The sequence below is a fragment of the Cibotium barometz genome, chromosome 2 (genome assembly GCF_041138505.1).
Source record: "Cibotium barometz isolate CiBa-2024 chromosome 2, ASM4113850v1, whole genome shotgun sequence".
Taxonomy (NCBI): Eukaryota; Viridiplantae; Streptophyta; class Polypodiopsida; order Cyatheales; family Cibotiaceae; genus Cibotium; species Cibotium barometz.
The window spans coordinates 3,091,292-3,106,467 of NC_141047.1; positions in this window are offsets into that span (position 1 = coordinate 3,091,292).

The following is a 15,176-nucleotide window of genomic DNA, read 5'->3' on the forward strand; positions in this document are numbered from 1 at the left end:
CGAGACGTCCTCCATTGACTCTCCGTCAGCAGTTGCAACTTTATCAGTTAGGTCTCCACGACCTTAATCACAAGACGGTCAAAATGCTTCCCCAGCATTCTTGACATAAAACAGCCATTTACAAACAGCATTTACAAACAGTTTACAAATACAGTTTCTATATTAACTCTATTTTTCCACATTATCCCTCATTAATCCACATTACTTATTCCACATTCCATGTATATGTGTACTCATCCAATCACCTCCTTTTCCATCTCTTCACTTCAGATTCCTTCACATCACATATCATATATTCACATCCATATCCACATCCATACATCCACATCCACATCCATACATCCACATCTACATGCTTATCTCCATTTTCACATCCTCATTTATACATCCACATCCCATATCCACATTCATACATACACATCCATACATCCACATCTACATCCACATACATACATACATCCACATCCACATTCCACATTCACATCTATACATCCACATCTACATTCACATTCACATACATCCACATCCACATTCCCATACATCCACATCTATACATCCACATTCCACATTCACATCTACATTCACATTCACATACATCCACATCTACATTCACATTCACATACATCCACATCCCCATTCCCATTCACATCTATACATCCACATCTACATCCACATACATACATACATCCACATCCACATTCCACATTCACATCTATACATCCACATCTACATTCACATTCACATACATGTATCCACATCCACATTCCCATACATCCACATCTATACATCCACATTCCACATTCACATCTACATTCACATTCACATACATCCACATCTACATTCACATTCACATACATCCGCATCTCCATTCCCATTCACATCTATACATCCACATCTACATCCACATACATACATACATCCACATCCACATTACATCTATGCATATACATCTTCATGCATATATCCATTTTCATGTTCATACATCCACACTCCCATCTCCATATCCACACATCCACATACATACATCCATCTTCACCCTATCACAACCCATATACATCTTATCCTATCACATACACTTCTTACCTCATCCCATATACATCTTATCACATCTTAATTCATCTTATCACCTCTTATCATCTCTTATACACCTCTTATCACATCCTATCACATCTCATATCTATTTATAGAATACAAGAGAACTCTTATATTTGATATAAGATTTCTTTACACATTTACTTATGCATAAATTCCATTTAAGGAGATTAATACTTCCGAAGAAAAATCAATCTTTTATGCATCTTCCTATGCATAAATTCATTTTAAATGAAAATGACACTTTTGAATTAAAATTCAATCTTTTATGCATCTTCCTATGCATAAATTCAATTTAGATGAGAATGACACTTTTGAATTAAAAATCATTTTTTTAAAATGCATCTTCTTATGCATAAAGTCAATTTGGTAGGAATTACACTTTTAGAATAAAAGAATTTCTCTTATGCATCTAAGTTATGCATAAAATCCATTTATGATGAAAATCACACTTTTAGTATAAAAAGAATATCTTTTATGCATACCTCCATGCATGAATTCCAATTATGATAAAAGTTACACTTTTATAATAAAATAATCAATTTTTATGCATACCTCTATGCATGAAATCCAATATGATAAAAGTATCACTTTTGATATTAAAAAAAAAATTATCCTTTATGCATACTTCTATGCATGAAAATTAAAAATGATAAAAGTAACACTTTTGATATAAAAATTTTCCTTTATGCATACTTCTATGCATGAAAATTAAAAATGGTAAAAGTAACACTTTTAATATAAAAATTATCTTTTATGCATACTTCTATGCATGAAAATTAAAAATGATAAAAGTAACACTTTTGATATAAAAAATTTTCCTTTATGCATAATATTAAAATTCAATTTCTCCATGATTGTAATGAAATTATTTCAATTAATCTAGGATGATAATTCCTAGAATATGGTAGGAAGTCTTCTTTTTATGCTTTGAATGAGATTATTTTATGCATAATTTTTATAAAAATTTTGCCATAGCTCCGCTGCTATGACTGATAAATCTCAATTTTTCTAAGGGATAATGCTTATCATTAAGAAAATAATTAAAATAATCTCTAATTGGATTATCAATCCATAATGGATTGAATCATTAATATACATAAACTAAAAGCATAAGAAAAAGCCATTAATTTGGCCTCAAGCATAGCTTAATCTTGGGTTAAGGAAAAGCTTTATGAAAAGCTTGATTTGGATTGAGAACGGTTCATGAGTATGACCATTTCTTGAGTGAGAGAGAGAATTTACATAAAAATCATTAGAATTTAAACATAAATGAAAATTAACTTCATTAGCATTATGTAACTCTTCACTACTATTCAAACTTCAATAGCATTAAAAAAAAACCATACCAATTAAACTTCTCAAGCTTGAGAGGGGTTGAGAAGAGAGAAACATTGAGAAATTATAGAAAGATCAATATTCACTAATTACCTTACAACTTGCTTGATTCTTTGTTCACGGTAGAGGCCCCCAACCAATCAATTGGTTAAGTATGTTGATGGAGCCACTAATGGGGATTGAAGAAAGAGGGAAGCTCCAAAAACTAGTGAATTATTAAATGAATTCACAGTTCTTGGCTTAGGTGGAGTAGAGTAACGATGCATAAACACTATATCTTTTTCAACAAGGGGGAGGCTTCTATTTATAGGAAAAATTGAGCTCCTAACCAAACAAACTGATTCTAGAATTTTCTAAATCAGTTTGGTCAATATTTGACCATTTTTAGGTCAGTTAAGCTAACTTTTTGGAACTAGACTTGAATGAGGAGAGAGGAGAGATGAAATATCTCAATTTTTATGAGTTTAAAACTCATTCAAGCATGTGAAATATGCACCTCCTTTAAAGAACTCCCCTTCCTTACATATGTCATACTTTTAATATTGCTCATAATTTTTTACTAATAAACCTTGTACATTTTCAACTCTTCATCTTATGTGAAATATGCACCTCCTTTAAAGAACTCCTCTTCCTTACATATGTCATACTTTTAATATTGCTCATAATTTTTTACTAATAAACCTTGTACATTTTCAACTCTTCATCTTATGTGAAATATGCACCTCCTTTAAAGAACTCCCTTTCCTTACATATGTCATACTTTTAATATTGCTCATAATTTTTTTACTAATAAACCTTGTACATTTTCAACTCTTCATCTTATGTGAAATATGCACCTCCTTTAAAGAACTCCTCTTCCTTACATATGTCATACTTTTAATATTGCTCATAATTTTTTACTAATAAACCTTGTACATTTTCAACTCTTCATCTTATGTGAAATATGCACCTCCTTTAAAGAATTCCCCTTCCTTACATATGTCATATTTTTAATATTGCTCATAGTTTTTTACTAATAAACCTTGTACATTTTCAACTCTTCACCTCATGTGAGCATTTACTCATTTTTGGGTATTTTCTTTTTTACAAGTTGGATTTATCTCCTCCCTACACATGGATTGATGCTATTGGTCCATAGGAACCTTAATTGGACCATAGTCTAAAGATTTCTGAAAATCTAGACCCTTAGGCTAAGGTTCTTTATAGCTATTTTCAATTAATTCCAATTGCACATTGGAAAATTCTTTTTGAATTTCTGTTTCAGGGGAACTCATCTGAATTAGAAGAGATATTTTTCTATCCAAAAATATTCAAAATCTGAATATTCTCTCTCTAGAATATTTTTCTCTCTCTAGGCTAAAACAGATAGAAACAAGGTCTTTATATTTCTGAAGAGGGATTGATTACAGGGAAAGATACTAGACATCAAAAAGGGGTGGGGGAGGAATCTTACATTCTACCCCACTTAAAAAAATGCGAGATGTCCTCATCTCGCAAACTGGGATAATTTCGCAAGATGCACGAATATGAGACTTAGAGAAAAATTTTAATCAAGATTAACCACCAAGATAATTCTTAAAGAGAGCAAGATTCAAAATACGAACAAGATTTAAACTTTATTCATTCTCGGAACTTATACAGTAAAGATAGAGGAATTCTTTACACTTCCATAAGCCCGTCCATCATATGGTCACAAAAGCAGTCCTCACAAGCTGCACAAGTATAAGGTAACTCATCTATGGGAATGATTCTGTGGGTTATTGCTGCGCCTATCTCAGTGGTATGAGGTGTTCTAAGAAAAGGACCTCTGAGAGGCAAGCCAAAAACGGGGTAAAGGCATATCTTCTCATGAGGAAGAAAACACGCCAGTAAGAAGACCCGCTCAGAAAACCCAGGATGCCTTGATCTCATGACGCAGTAGTATCGGGGACCCAAACCCAAAGCTTCAATAACCATGGCCAAGCGGACATTGTTACGAAAGTGCTGCTGACCCCAGGGTGTTACCCTAGTTATGTCTTGATAGGTCCGCCATTTTGTCTGCGCTACAGAAGTTCCCAAGTGAGGGAAAAGTGAGCGCTCATACTGCTCTATAAAATCTTTCTTCACAGACTCCCTTGCGTCTTGAAGGTGAGAAATCATTAGGGATAAAACTAGTTCTTGTTGCCAAGCCATGAAGGAGATTAAGAAAGAAAGGAGATCGATGGGAGTAAGATTACTGTGAACGACAAGTAAAAGTTACGATTTATATAAAGGAAGGAGCTAGCGTAACTTAGAAGCCAACGGTAGCTTGCCACTGAAGTTTTACCGTCTTTCCATGATTTGGGTTTGGCACAATTTTCTATAGAAGGCATTAAGAACTTTGAGATGAGGAGATAAAAGAAGTTCGTAAGCTAAGTCACTTACTTTCTTTGAAGTCGGATAAGGCTCACAATATCTGGGGGATAACTTCTTAAACTCCCCAATAGATAAAGAACTTCTTTTGTGCCGTACTCGAATGAAGACCAAAACCTTGGTATCCAAAACACCGATTTTCACTTCTGAACTCATTGTTCTGAATCCTTAAAACAGCGTGACTCCTGAGAAGTATTCTAGGGAAAGGGTCTTCTTTTTTTTTTTTTTTTTTAAACAGAATCTTTCTTTTATTTTTGAGAGGGAATAATTTTAAGATCAAAAAGGGAGATTCTTACTCCTGTATGCCTCGAAGGCTGGGGAGGAATCTTACATTCTACCCCACTTAAAAAAAAGTGCGAGATGTCCTCATCTCGCCAAGTAGAGGACAACTCTTTTTCTTAAGATCCAATTTATTCTAGGGTTCCTTATATTCTGGTCAACCCAACAGAATACGGGGATAAATATCCCTTATATAGAACTCATCATTAAATAAATTCATTTCAGATCATATCATTCATATCTTTAACATGATAATGGTCCATTAGACCGAAAAATTTCCTTCTGAACATTCCTCCACGGGAATTTCAGTCAAGTAAGTTCTCAATTTGTCATCTCTTAACTTGATCTAACGGTCAAGTATTAATAATAGCAATCTGACAGCACAATCCACTAATCTCATAGTGATTTGCTGAAATCATTATCATCATTTATCATTACAGGGACTCGTCCCATTCATCCTCATTGCGGTTTTGCTCAAGTTATTATATTTCAACTAAATTTCAAAAATCATCATTTTTCAATCGGAATCCCAATCAATTCATCAGTTCCCAAACAGAATTAAAAATCATATCAACCACATTCAAATTCATCATCTGGATAGCATTAACGCTTATAATTTCAAGTCTTAGATTTACTCGTATATACTGTCAGTAAAGAGCTGCAGTTATACTCTCGGTATATACGGATAGTCACGGCCCTTGGAATTATAAGGTAAATACCATCATGTCTAGGCCTCAAGCAAGCCAAGGATTCTATATAATTGCGGTACTTCCATCTGAAGACCCAATTACCAAATTACGAATTTCAATTTGAATATCAAATTGTATGAATTATATCACACAATTACAACCTTTTTGTGTTTCTTGATAAATTTCTGACCTATTTGTCTTCTCAATTGATCTTTATTAACCAAATGCTCTGATACCAACTGTGAGATCCCTGTTCCCACCGCGCAACGGATTTGGGGTACTAGCAGCGGAAGTAGCACTTCTTGCGCGAGGCAGGGTCCCACACTCGGGGCCTCGTCCACGGATATCCGGACAAAAGACTAATCCGTCGGTTTTTCCAAAACCAGACCCGGAAAAACTTCCCTTATCCGGAAAGCACGGGCGATTCCACCAGGATAATTTTTACTCTAACGTAGTCAAAACCCTTACTGATCAAACAGATCTGACTGCATCTATAAAGATACTTGGTCAGATCAAGGAGGAAACTTGCACTTGGATCATTGGGATCAACGCTTTTTTCCCCACCAAGGAGGCACAGCCGTTGATTCCTATCCATAGAACAATTACTATCCGGGATTTACTTTATCTATCGTAATAACAGAAATTGAGTCTCGATTTACGGATCCTCCATCAGTCCAGCCTAACCCCATCCGATCCCATGGGTTAGCCAACCGCCCAACCACTGTAGTGATGGGATCCAATTTGGAATTTGGTTAGGTTTTGTCCCGGGTACCAAGGAAAAGAGTTCCAAGGCCCCCTAGCCGGAATTTCATGCAAACATAAAACTAGCCACACCACTTACACACCCAATATGAAAATTGCCTTTTTCTTAGCATCAGCTAACTTTAAAACAATCCTTTAATGAAACCATAGTACCACTGATCACAATCTCCCAATTTATCCAGTTGATTCATAATTTCCCATCATTCCTTCATCAGAGTATCTATGGCATCATTGGCAACTAGAACGCTCACCACCTGTCCACACAGAGGCCGTTTCCATAGTTCCTAGCCCATAATACTCGGCAATATAATCACTTATCAAGATGGACTCTCGTTGAAGATCAGCAAGATCAACCAACAGATCCATATAAAAGAGCCATGGACTCATCCGTTGAGGACCAGCAAGGTCAGTCAACCAGATCCATGCCCGGTTTCACAAAACAACTCTTACTCCTTGTTCCAATATCTTCCTCGACGCACGCGTGGGTATCCTAGGCGACCCAGAGCCCGAGCACCGTATGGTCAGCACCCTCTAGGATCCTTCGCAGGTGACCTAGCGCTTCACTCATAGGCCGCTTCCTTGGTCCCTCATCCACCGTACCGGAAGCTCACCATTTTAATCGAACCGAGGCTGGTCAAGACCTCGGTCGACCTTGCTACGCGAGACGTCCTCCATTGACTCTCCGTCAGCAGTTGCAACTTTATCAGTTAGGTCTCCACGACCTTAATCACAAGACGGTCAAAATGCTTCCCCAGCATTCTTGACATAAAACAGCCATTTACAAACAGCATTTACAAACAGTTTACAAATACAGTTTCTATATTAACTCTATTTTTCCACATTATCCCTCATTAATCCACATTACTTATTCCACATTCCATGTATATGTGTACTCATCCAATCACCTCCTTTTCCATCTCTTCACTTCAGATTCCTTCACATCACATATCATATATTCACATCCATATCCACATCCATACATCCACATCCACATCCATACATCCACATCTACATGCTTATCTCCATTTTCACATCCTCATTTATACATCCACATCCCATATCCACATTCATACATACACATCCATACATCCACATCTACATCCACATACATACATACATCCACATCCACATTCCACATTCACATCTATACATCCACATCTACATTCACATTCACATACATCCACATCCACATTCCCATACATCCACATCTATACATCCACATTCCACATTCACATCTACATTCACATTCACATACATCCACATCTACATTCACATTCACATACATCCACATCCCCATTCCCATTCACATCTATACATCCACATCTACATCCACATACATACATACATCCACATCCACATTCCACATTCACATCTATACATCCACATCTACATTCACATTCACATACATGTATCCACATCCACATTCCCATACATCCACATCTATACATCCACATTCCACATTCACATCTACATTCACATTCACATACATCCACATCTACATTCACATTCACATACATCCGCATCTCCATTCCCATTCACATCTATACATCCACATCTACATCCACATACATACATACATCCACATCCACATTACATCTATGCATATACATCTTCATGCATATATCCATTTTCATGTTCATACATCCACACTCCCATCTCCATATCCACACATCCACATACATACATCCATCTTCACCCTATCACAACCCATATACATCTTATCCTATCACATACACTTCTTACCTCATCCCATATACATCTTATCACATCTTAATTCATCTTATCACCTCTTATCATCTCTTATACACCTCTTATCACATCCTATCACATCTCATATCTATTTATAGAATACAAGAGAACTCTTATATTTGATATAAGATTTCTTTACACATTTACTTATGCATAAATTCCATTTAAGGAGATTAATACTTCCGAAGAAAAATCAATCTTTTATGCATCTTCCTATGCATAAATTCATTTTAAATGAAAATGACACTTTTGAATTAAAATTCAATCTTTTATGCATCTTCCTATGCATAAATTCAATTTAGATGAGAATGACACTTTTGAATTAAAAATCATTTTTTTAAAATGCATCTTCTTATGCATAAAGTCAATTTGGTAGGAATTACACTTTTAGAATAAAAGAATTTCTCTTATGCATCTAAGTTATGCATAAAATCCATTTATGATGAAAATCACACTTTTAGTATAAAAAGAATATCTTTTATGCATACCTCCATGCATGAATTCCAATTATGATAAAAGTTACACTTTTATAATAAAATAATCAATTTTTATGCATACCTCTATGCATGAAATCCAATATGATAAAAGTATCACTTTTGATATTAAAAAAAAAATTATCCTTTATGCATACTTCTATGCATGAAAATTAAAAATGATAAAAGTAACACTTTTGATATAAAAATTTTCCTTTATGCATACTTCTATGCATGAAAATTAAAAATGGTAAAAGTAACACTTTTAATATAAAAATTATCTTTTATGCATACTTCTATGCATGAAAATTAAAAATGATAAAAGTAACACTTTTGATATAAAAAATTTTTCTTTATGCATAATATTAAAATTCAATTTCTCCATGATTGTAATGAAATTATTTCAATTAATCTAGGATGATAATTCCTAGAATATGGTAGGAAGTCTTCTTTTTATGCTTTGAATGAGATTATTTTATGCATAATTTTTATAAAAATTTTGCCATAGCTCCGCTGCTATGACTGATAAATCTCAATTTTTCTAAGGGATAATGCTTATCATTAAGAAAATAATTAAAATAATCTCTAATTGGATTATCAATCCATAATGGATTGAATCATTAATATACATAAACTAAAAGCATAAGAAAAAGCCATTAATTTGGCCTCAAGCATAGCTTAATCTTGGGTTAAGGAAAAGCTTTATGAAAAGCTTGATTTGGATTGAGAACGGTTCATGAGTATGACCATTTCTTGAGTGAGAGAGAGAATTTACATAAAAATCATTAGAATTTAAACATAAATGAAAATTAACTTCATTAGCATTATGTAACTCTTCACTACTATTCAAACTTCAATAGCATTAAAAAAAAACCATACCAATTAAACTTCTCAAGCTTGAGAGGGGTTGAGAAGAGAGAAACATTGAGAAATTATAGAAAGATCAATATTCACTAATTACCTTACAACTTGCTTGATTCTTTGTTCACGGTAGAGGCCCCCAACCAATCAATTGGTTAAGTATGTTGATGGAGCCACTAATGGGGATTGAAGAAAGAGGGAAGCTCCAAAAACTAGTGAATTATTAAATGAATTCACAGTTCTTGGCTTAGGTGGAGTAGAGTAACGATGCATAAACACTATATCTTTTTCAACAAGGGGGAGGCTTCTATTTATAGGAAAAATTGAGCTCCTAACCAAACAAACTGATTCTAGAATTTTCTAAATCAGTTTGGTCAATATTTGACCATTTTTAGGTCAGTTAAGCTAACTTTTTGGAACTAGACTTGAATGAGGAGAGAGGAGAGATGAAATATCTCAATTTTTATGAGTTTAAAACTCATTCAAGCATGTGAAATATGCACCTCCTTTAAAGAACTCCCCTTCCTTACATATGTCATACTTTTAATATTGCTCATAATTTTTTACTAATAAACCTTGTACATTTTCAACTCTTCATCTTATGTGAAATATGCACCTCCTTTAAAGAACTCCTCTTCCTTACATATGTCATACTTTTAATATTGCTCATAATTTTTTACTAATAAACCTTGTACATTTTCAACTCTTCATCTTATGTGAAATATGCACCTCCTTTAAAGAACTCCCCTTCCTTACATATGTCATACTTTTAATATTGCTCATAATTTTTTTACTAATAAACCTTGTACATTTTCAACTCTTCATCTTATGTGAAATATGCACCTCCTTTAAAGAACTCCTCTTCCTTACATATGTCATACTTTTAATATTGCTCATAATTTTTTACTAATAAACCTTGTACATTTTCAACTCTTCATCTTATGTGAAATATGCACCTCCTTTAAAGAATTCCCCTTCCTTACATATGTCATATTTTTAATATTGCTCATAGTTTTTTACTAATAAACCTTGTACATTTTCAACTCTTCACCTCATGTGAGCATTTACTCATTTTTGGGTATTTTCTTTTTTACAAGTTGGATTTATCTCCTCCCTACACATGGATTGATGCTATTGGTCCATAGGAACCTTAATTGGACCATAGTCTAAAGATTTCTGAAAATCTAGACCCTTAGGCTAAGGTTCTTTATAGCTATTTTCAATTAATTCCAATTGCACATTGGAAAATTCTTTTTGAATTTCTGTTTCAGGGGAACTCATCTGAATTAGAAGAGATATTTTTCTATCCAAAAATATTCAAAATCTGAATATTCTCTCTCTAGAATATTTTTCTCTCTCTAGGCTAAAACAGATAGAAACAAGGTCTTTATATTTCTGAAGAGGGATTGATTACAGGGAAAGATACTAGACATCAAAAAGGGGTGGGGGAGGAATCTTACACTGCTCCTGTTTTTTATCTGGGAGAGAATCAAGCAAAAGAGGTGGAGTGAATCAAGGAGAAATCAGTGGGAATAGATGCTTGGATGTAAACTCTATAAATTGAGGCATTGGCCTAATGAGAATTTGCTGGTTTTTGATTATCCATGCCTACATTAAGCTATCAGTTAATTGCTCACTAATCACGTCTTAATTATCATCTAATCTCTTTGTTAATAATGTGGATTCTAGCATTTGATCCACCATAGCTGCAAATTTAACATATTATCAGAGCCTAGCCCTAGAATCCATCAATTTGTGAGTCCATTATCACTTGGCTAATTAGGATTAGTAGATAATTAAGATTTTTACCTCTTTTCAACTAGCTCTTTGCACCCCTAGCCAGTAGAGGGGCTTAATCTCCCTCCAAAAGCACTATTAGGGCAAATAATTCTAGGCAACCATAGCTAGCCATCCCATTCAAACAAAATCGCAAACCGCCAAGCGTAGCTGCCAATTTTTGCTAAATCGCTAGCGCCACATTTCTGAAGGAGAAATGAGATCTCTACTACTCCAGATCAAATTGCTATAATTCCTCTTGGCCCTAGTGGTTTTCAAGGGTGCTCTAAAAGCTGGTGAAGACAGATTTTGATTTGATCAAGTCTACAGTGAGATCTAAGCTCTTCATCAAATCTACAGGAGACTTTGGTAAAACAGAGATTAAGCATTCAATTTTTGGTCAAATCTTGTCTTTCTTGGCTTAATTCTCTACTAGACTAATTGCCATTGATAGCCTTGAAAGGATCTAAGCCTTGAAATTTGATCAAGAGGTAAGACCCCTTCACATCATCATGAGTACGGTGGCACAAGAGATAGCCAAATTTATGGGGAGCAATTTTACACATGGCAGACAAAAACCATGTATCTGCTCATGAGAAAAAATTTGTGGGGGCTAGTTGAGGGAAGAGATGAATGCAAAGAGGTGAGAGGGAGAAATGAGTGGAAGAGGAGGATTGAAAAAGCATTGGGACTTATCGCACTCAGTTTAACTGATTAAATCATTCATCACATCACAAGGATACAGTGGGCAAGAGATGCATTGGATGAACTCAAAAAATTATTTGAAACACAAGCAAAAAAAAAGATAAATCTGTTAATACAATTCTAGAAATTAGACATGAAGGAAAGTGAATCTTTAATCACACACTTGAACAAATATAAAAGCATTAAGCAACAACTGGCAACAGCTACTATTGGCAAAAAGACAGAAGATGATGAGGCACTAACAGTGCTTCTGAAGAGTGTGGACAAAGGTGAATATGAAAACATTGTAGCAACACTAAAGAATGTACCTGAATTGAAGCTAAAAAAGATAGAAGGAGCTCTACTAGAGCAAGAGACCAGAGGCAAAGAGAAGAAATGGCTAGACTCAACAGCAGGAGAAAAAAAAGCATTCTTCACCTGAGGAGGATTCTCTCAAGGACGAGGACGAGAAAAAGGTAGAGTACGGGGAAGGACCATCACTTGCCAAAACTGTGGAAAAGCCAGGACACATGGCAAGAGACTGCTACAGCAAACCCAGTAGAGAAGAAACGACGTCAACAAACTTCATGGAGGCTCCTAAGGAAGTGGAGTCAGATCATCTTTTCTGAGAGAGAGAGAGAGAGAGAGAGAGAAACCCTACAACCGAATGTAACCTGCCCCAAAAAAGTAAAACCACCTCTCAGCCACCGATGATGTCGGCCATGTGGTAGATGTATGTATGAGCACTTTGGTCAAGGTCACGGGCACTTGTAGTAACCTTGGACACATAGAGAGAGAGAGTGTCAAGGACTATGCGTTTAGGGACTTGAGGCACTGGTCGCGGACTATCAAGTAAGAGGGAAACTTGGTATAGAGTCCAGGTGTGCTAGGAGTATTCACATGAGGGGAGGTGTTGACATATACAAGTGAATAGGCTGTAAAAGAGAATCTATAAATGTGAGAGAGCCTGTGAAAAGGTGAGAAGTATCTACTGGGAGAGAATAAAGGAGATATTCTGGGAAGAGGTGGAGAGAATCAAGCAAAAGAGGTGGAGTGAATCAAGGAGAAATCAATGGGAATAGATGCTTGGATGTAAACTCTATAAATTGAGGCATTGGCCTAATGAGAATTTGCTGGTTTTTGATTATCCATGCCTACATTAAGCTATCAGTTAATTGCTCACTAATCACATCTTAATTATCATCTAATCTCTTTGTTAATGATGTGAATTCTAGCATTTGATCCACCATAGCTACAAATTTAACATATTATCAGAGCCTAGCCCTAGGATCCATCAATTTGTGAGCCCATTATCACTTGGCTAATTAGGATTAGTAGATAATTAAGATTTTTACCTCTTTTCAACTAGCTCTTTGCACCCCTAGCCAGTAGAGGGGCTTGATCTCCCTCCAGAAGCACTATTAGGGCAAATAATTCTAGGCAACCATAGCTAGCCATCCCATTCAAACAAAATCGCAAACCGCCAAGCATAGTTGCCAATTTTTGCTAAATCGCTGGCGCCACATTTCTGAAGGAGAAATGAGATCTCTACTACTCCAGATCAAATTGCTATAATTCCTCTTGGCCCTAGTGGTTTTCAAGGGTGCTCTACAAGCTGGTGAAGATAGATTTTGATTTGATCAAGTCTACAGTGAGATCTAAGCTCTTCATCAAATCTATAGGTGACTTTGGTAAAACAGAGATTAAGCATTCAATTTTTGGTCAAATTGTAAGGTCCCTCCCAAGCCATGTATGTATGTGTCTCTTTTAATATAGATTTCAATAAGGAAAGAGAGTGTAATTAGAGAAGAGTGAGACAATAAGGCTAGAAACATTAGGAAAGTGTTAGAATAAAAATATTAGCTCCAAAAAATCCTAAAAGAAATAAGAACATAAGAATAGTTTTATTAAGAGATAAGTATCCCCAAAAATAGAATTTCGATTTTAGGTGATAAGAGGTCATATTTAGAGTACTTTTATACATTTAGAGTCCATGCATACTAAAAATGTGGAAAAACAACGTGTTTCCAAAGATGGCGCGTTTGTGGCTATATACACACGTTTTTGCCTATTCTACCCGCGTTGTCTTGTAGACCAAATGCCTTTCCGTTCTTTTGACTGGTTATATGACCATATTCTGAGTTTTTATCAGAGAGTTATGGCCGAAACAATTTGCTGTTTCTGTCAGGGTCTTTACATAGAGAAAACTGTGAGAAGACAGCAAGTAGCCTTAAGGTAATCCTAGAGTTTGAGATGCATATATCCCTTCATTCTTATCTAATATCTCAGAAAAGAAGCTTAGATTGCTATAGTCTTTCGGAGGAAGAGACCAAAACTCCATAGCTTTTCTTTTAGAGAAAGAATAGTATGCCGTAGCCCTGTAAGAGAAGGCTATTTTGCCATAGATCTTAGAAAGAGAGAAGAGTCACAATATGAGTAAGAGGAGATAAAGCTTGGAGATGATTGGATGATTTCAATCATAAGAGAAGGTATTAGAAGACTCTATATTCTAAAGCTCTTGTTAATAAACGAGCAAAGGCAACGATAAACGATAAATTTCTATGAGGTATATACATATTTTGTTTTTCAATTATATATCATTCTTAGGGGCTGAGGTATGGCCCCGGCTTCTCTATTAATTGTTAATAATGATTTATTTGATTGATTTATTATTTGAAGTTTGTATTCTTTTAAGCAATAGCATATGTCTTAATAAAGAATGTCTTATCGCAATCTCAAGTTGAAATGCTAAAATCTGTGTGAGAAAAGGATTGTTTTCTTAAGAAGGTAACATGGATTCTAGTCCTATGGTTTAGTGAGTAAATGGATTGTTATCTTGGTTAAATTAAGGTACAGGTACAACTTCTCCCTGCCTTGACGCTGCCCCGTTCTTGTGCTTGTGTAGCCAGACGGCGGAGACGTTAGTAAGGCCCGGAGTTGGCCCATGGTATCCCTCATACCATTGGGAGAATGAGGTTTGACGATTGAGGCAAGTGATTGCGATGATGCTGCCTAGTTCTGAGGGCCCAGGCTAGTGCGGTCAATTAGCCCACCCTAGTGCGCAGACATCCCTCTGAGGGGC